Here is a 6,000-nt window from a genome sequence, read left to right on the forward strand (position 1 = left end):
AAAGTAAAGATGCAGTCTGCTGAAAGCAAGCTGTTCTTTGATAGTCTTTCTTATGGAGCGCAGTTCAGCTAATAAAACTCTTTCTGCCTTTCATTGCAAGCAAGCCCGAAAGTGTTTTTATGCTTCATAATGGATTGTAAAAGCAAAGATGCAGTTTGCTGAAAAGAAGTTGTTCTTTGACAGTCTTGAATACTGAGTGCAGTTCAGTTAATAAAACTCTCTTTCTGGTGCTCATTGCAAGCAAGCCCGAAAGTGTTTTAATGCTTCATAATGGATTGTAAAGGCAAAGATGCAGTTTGCTGAAAACAAGTTGTTCTTTGACAGTCTTGAATACTGAGTGCAGTTCAGTTAATAAAACTGTCTTTCTGGTGCTCATTGCAAACAAGCCAGAAAGTGTTTTTCTGTGTTCTACGTGTTAGTATAAACAAATATGCAGTCTGCTGAAAGCAAGCTCTTCTTTGATAGTCTTTCTGATGGAGCGCAGTTCAGCTAATAAAACTCTTTCTGCCTTTCATTGCAAGCAAGCCCGAAAGTGTTTTTATGCTTCATAATAGATTGCAAAAGTAAAGATGCAGTCTGCTGAAAGCAAGCTGTTCTTTGATAATCTTTCTTATGGAGCGCAGTTCAGCTAATAAAACTCTTTCTGCCTTTCATTGCAAGCAAGCCCGAAAGTGTTTTTATGCTTCATAATGGATTGTAAAAGCAAAGATGCAGTTTGCTGAAAAGAAGTTGTTCTTTGACAGTCTTGAATACTGAGTGCAGTTCAGTTAATAAAACTCTCTTTCTGGTGCTCATTGCAAGCAAGCCCGAAAGTGTTTTTATGCTTCATAATGGATTGTAAAGGCAAAGATGCAGTTTGCTGAAAACAAGTTGTTCTTTGACAGTCTTGAATACTGAGTGCAGTTCAGTTAATAAAACTGTCTTTCTGGTGCTCATTGCAAACAAGCCAGAAAGTGTTTTTCTGTGTTCTACGTGTTAGTATAAACAAATATGCAGTCTGCTGAAAGCAAGCTCTTCTTTGATAGTCTTTCTGATGGAGCGCAGTTCAGCTAATAAAACTCTTTCTGCCTTTCATTGCAAGCAAGCCCGAAAGTGTTTTTATGCTTCATAATAGATTGCAAAAGTAAAGATGCAGTCTGCTGAAAGCAAGCTGTTCTTTGATAGTCTTTCTTATGGAGCGCAGTTCACCTAATAAAACTCTTTCTGCCTTTCATTGCAAGCAAGCCCGAAAGTGTTTTTATGCTTCATAATAGATTGCAAAAGTAAAGATGCAGTCTGCTGAAAGCAAGCTGTTCTTTGATAATCTTTCTTATGGAGCGCAGTTCAGCTAATAAAACTCTTTCTGCCTTTCATTGCAAGCAAGCCCGAAAGTGTTTTTATGCTTCATAATGGATTGTAAAAGCAAAGATGCAGTTTGCTGAGAACAAGTTGTTCTTTGACAGTCTTGAATACTGAGTGCAGTTCAGTTAATAAAACTGTCTTTCTGGTGCTCATTGCAAAGAAGCCAGAAAGTGTTTTTCTGTGTTCTACTTGTTAGTATAAACAAATATGCAGTCTGCTGAAAGCAAGCTGTTCCTTGATATTCTTTCTTATGGAGCGCAGTTCACCTAATAAAACTCTTTCTGCCTTTCATTGCAAGCAAGCCCGAAAGTGTTTTTATGCTTCATAATGGATTGTAAAAGCAAAGATGCAGTTTGCTGAAAACAAGTTGTTCTTTGACAGTCTTGAATACTGAGTGCAGTTCAGTTAATAAAACTGTCTTTCTGGTGCTCATTGCAAGCAAGCCCGAAAGTGTTTTTATGCTTCATAATGGATTGTAAAAGCAAAGATGCAGTTTGCTGAAAACAAGTTGTTCTTTGACAGTCTTGAATACTGAGTGCAGTTCAGTTAATAAAACTGTCTTTCTGGTGCTTATTGCAAAGAAGCCAGAAAGTGTTTTTCTGTGTTCTACTTGTTAGTATAAACAAATATGCAGTCTGCTGAAAGCGAGCTGTTCTTTGATAGTCTTTCTTATGGAGCGCAGTTCAGCTAATAAAACTCTTTCTGCCTTTCATTGCAAGCAAGCCCGAAAGTGTTTTTATGCTTCATAATGGATTGTAAAAGCAAAGATGCAGTTTGCTGAAAAGAAGTTGTTCTTTGACAGTCTTGAATACTGAGTGCAGTTCAGTTAATAAAACTTTCTTTCTGGTGCTCATTGCAAGCAAGCCCGAAAGTGTTTTTATGCTTCATAATGGATTGTAAAAGCAAAGATGCAGTTTGCTGAAAACAAGTTGTTCTTTGACAGTCTTGAATTCTGAGTGCAGTTCAGTTAATAAAACTGTCTTTCTGGTGCTCATTGCAAGGAAGCCAGAAAGTGTTTTTCTGTGTTCTACTTGTTAGTAAAAACAAATATGCAGTCTGCTGAAATCAAGCTGTTCCTTGATAGTCTTTCTTATGGAGCGCAGTTCAGCTAATGAAACTCTTTCTTCCTTTCATTGCAAGCAAGCCCGAAAGTGTTTTTATGCTTCATAATAGATTGCAAAAGTAAAGATGCAGTCTGCTGAAAGCAAGCTGTTCTTTGATAGTCTTTCTTATGGAGCGCAGTTCACCTAATAAAACTCTTTCTGCCTTTCATTGCAAGCAAGCCCGAAAGTGTTTTTATGCTTCATAATGGATTGTAAAAGCAAAGATGCAGTTTGCTGAAAACAAGTTGTTCTTTGACAGTCTTGAATACTGAGTGCAGTTCAGTTAATAAAACTGTCTTTCTGGTGCTCATTGCAAAGAAGCCAGAAAGTGTTTTTCTGTGTTCTACTTGTTAGTATAAACAAATATGCAGTCTGCTGAAAGCAAGCTGTTCCTTGATAGTCTTTCTTATGGAGCGCAGTTCAGCTAATAAAACTCTTTCTGCCTTTCATTGCAAGCAAGCCCGAAAGTGTTTTTATGCTTCATAATAGATTGCAAAAGTAAAGATGCAGTCTGCTGAAAGCAAGCTGTTCTTTGATAGTCTTTCTTATGGAGCGCAGTTCAGCTAATAAAACTCTTTCTGCCTTTCATTGCAAGCAAGCCCGAAAGTGTTTTTATGCTTCATAATAGATTGCAAAAGTAAAGATGCAGTCTGCTGAAAGCAAGCTGTTCTTTGATAGTCTTTCTTATGGAGCGCAGTTCAGCTAATAAAACTCTTTCTGCCTTTCATTGCAAGCAAGCCCGAAAGTGTTTTTATGCTTCATAATAGATTGTAAAAGCAAAGATGCAGTCTGCTGAAAGCAAGCTGTTCTTTGATAGTCTTTCTTATGGAGCGCAGTTCAGCTAATAAAACTCTTTCTGCCTTTCATTGCAAGCAAGCCCGAAAGTGTTTTTATGCTTCATAATGGATTGTAAAAGCAAAGATGCAGTTTGCTGAAAACAAGTTGTTCTTTGACAGTCTTGAATACTGAGTGCAGTTCAGTTAATAAAACTGTCTTTCTGGTGCTCATTGCAAAGAAGCCAGAAAGTGTTTTTCTGTGTTCTACTTGTTAGTATAAACAAATATGCAGTCTGCTGAAAGCAAGCTGTTCCTTGATAGTCTTTCTTATGGAGCGCAGTTCAGCTAATAAAACTCTTTCTACCTTTCATTGCAAGCAAGCCTGAAAGTGTTTTTATGCTTCATAATAGATTGCAAAAGTAAAGGTGCAGTCTGCTGAAAGCAAGCTGTTCTTTGATAGTCTTTCTTATGGAGCGCAGTTCAGCTAATAAAACTCTTTCTGCCTTTCATTGCAAGCAAGCCCGAAAGTGTTTTTATGCTTCATAATAGATTGCAAAAGTAAAGATGCAGTCTGCTGAAAGCAAGCTGTTCTTTGATAGTCTTTCTTATGGAGCGCAGTTCAGCTAATAAAACTCTTTCTGCCTTTCATTGCAAGCAAGCCCGAAAGTGTTTTTATGCTTCATAATGGATTGTAAAAGCAAAGATGCAGTTTGCTGAAAAGAAGTTGTTCTTTGACAGTCTTGAATACTGAGTGCAGTTCAGTTAATAAAACTCTCTTTCTGGTGCTCATTGCAAGCAAGCCCGAAAGTGTTTTAATGCTTCATAATGGATTGTAAAGGCAAAGATGCAGTTTGCTGAAAACAAGTTGTTCTTTGACAGTCTTGAATACTGAGTGCAGTTCAGTTAATAAAACTGTCTTTCTGGTGCTCATTGCAAACAAGCCAGAAAGTGTTTTTCTGTGTTCTACGTGTTAGTATAAACAAATATGCAGTCTGCTGAAAGCAAGCTCTTCTTTGATAGTCTTTCTGATGGAGCGCAGTTCAGCTAATAAAACTCTTTCTGCCTTTCATTGCAAGCAAGCCCGAAAGTGTTTTTATGCTTCATAATAGATTGCAAAAGTAAAGATGCAGTCTGCTGAAAGCAAGCTGTTCTTTGATAATCTTTCTTATGGAGCGCAGTTCAGCTAATAAAACTCTTTCTGCCTTTCATTGCAAGCAAGCCCGAAAGTGTTTTTATGCTTCATAATGGATTGTAAAAGCAAAGATGCAGTTTGCTGAAAAGAAGTTGTTCTTTGACAGTCTTGAATACTGAGTGCAGTTCAGTTAATAAAACTCTCTTTCTGGTGCTCATTGCAAGCAAGCCCGAAAGTGTTTTTATGCTTCATAATGGATTGTAAAGGCAAAGATGCAGTTTGCTGAAAACAAGTTGTTCTTTGACAGTCTTGAATACTGAGTGCAGTTCAGTTAATAAAACTGTCTTTCTGGTGCTCATTGCAAACAAGCCAGAAAGTGTTTTTCTGTGTTCTACGTGTTAGTATAAACAAATATGCAGTCTGCTGAAAGCAAGCTCTTCTTTGATAGTCTTTCTGATGGAGCGCAGTTCAGCTAATAAAACTCTTTCTGCCTTTCATTGCAAGCAAGCCCGAAAGTGTTTTTATGCTTCATAATAGATTGCAAAAGTAAAGATGCAGTCTGCTGAAAGCAAGCTGTTCTTTGATAGTCTTTCTTATGGAGCGCAGTTCACCTAATAAAACTCTTTCTGCCTTTCATTGCAAGCAAGCCCGAAAGTGTTTTTATGCTTCATAATAGATTGCAAAAGTAAAGATGCAGTCTGCTGAAAGCAAGCTGTTCTTTGATAATCTTTCTTATGGAGCGCAGTTCAGCTAATAAAACTCTTTCTGCCTTTCATTGCAAGCAAGCCCGAAAGTGTTTTTATGCTTCATAATGGATTGTAAAAGCAAAGATGCAGTTTGCTGAGAACAAGTTGTTCTTTGACAGTCTTGAATACTGAGTGCAGTTCAGTTAATAAAACTGTCTTTCTGGTGCTCATTGCAAAGAAGCCAGAAAGTGTTTTTCTGTGTTCTACTTGTTAGTATAAACAAATATGCAGTCTGCTGAAAGCAAGCTGTTCCTTGATAGTCTTTCTTATGGAGCGCAGTTCAGCTAATAAAACTCTTTCTGCCTTTCATTGCAAGCAAGCCCGAAAGTGTTTTTATGCTTCATAATAGATTGCAAAAGTAAAGATGCAGTCTGCTGAAAGCAAGCTGTTCTTTGATAGTCTTTCTTATGGAGCGCAGTTCAGCTAATAAAACTCTTTCTGCCTTTCATTGCAAGCAAGCCCGAAAGTGTTTTTATGCTTCATAATAGATTGCAAAAGTAAAGATGCAGTCTGCTGAAAGCAAGCTGTTCTTTGATAGTCTTTCTTATGGAGCGCAGTTCAGCTAATAAAACTCTTTCTGCCTTTCATTGCAAGCAAGCCCGAAAGTGTTTTTATGCTTCATAATGGATTGTAAAAGCAAAGATGCAGTTTGCTGAAAAGAAGTTGTTCTTTGACAGTCTTGAATACTGAGTGCAGTTCAGTTAATAAAACTCTCTTTCTGGTGCTCATTGCAAGCAAGCCCGAAAGTGTTTTTATGCTTCATAATGGATTGTAAAGGCAAAGATGCAGTTTGCTGAAAACAAGTTGTTCTTTGACAGTCTTGAATACTGAGTGCAGTTCAGTTAATAAAACTGTCTTTCTGGTGCTCATTGCAAACAAGCCAGAAAGTGTTTTTCTGTGTT

This window comes from Hoplias malabaricus, chromosome 13 (assembly GCF_029633855.1).
Source record: "Hoplias malabaricus isolate fHopMal1 chromosome 13, fHopMal1.hap1, whole genome shotgun sequence".
NCBI lineage: Eukaryota > Metazoa > Chordata > Actinopteri > Characiformes > Erythrinidae > Hoplias > Hoplias malabaricus.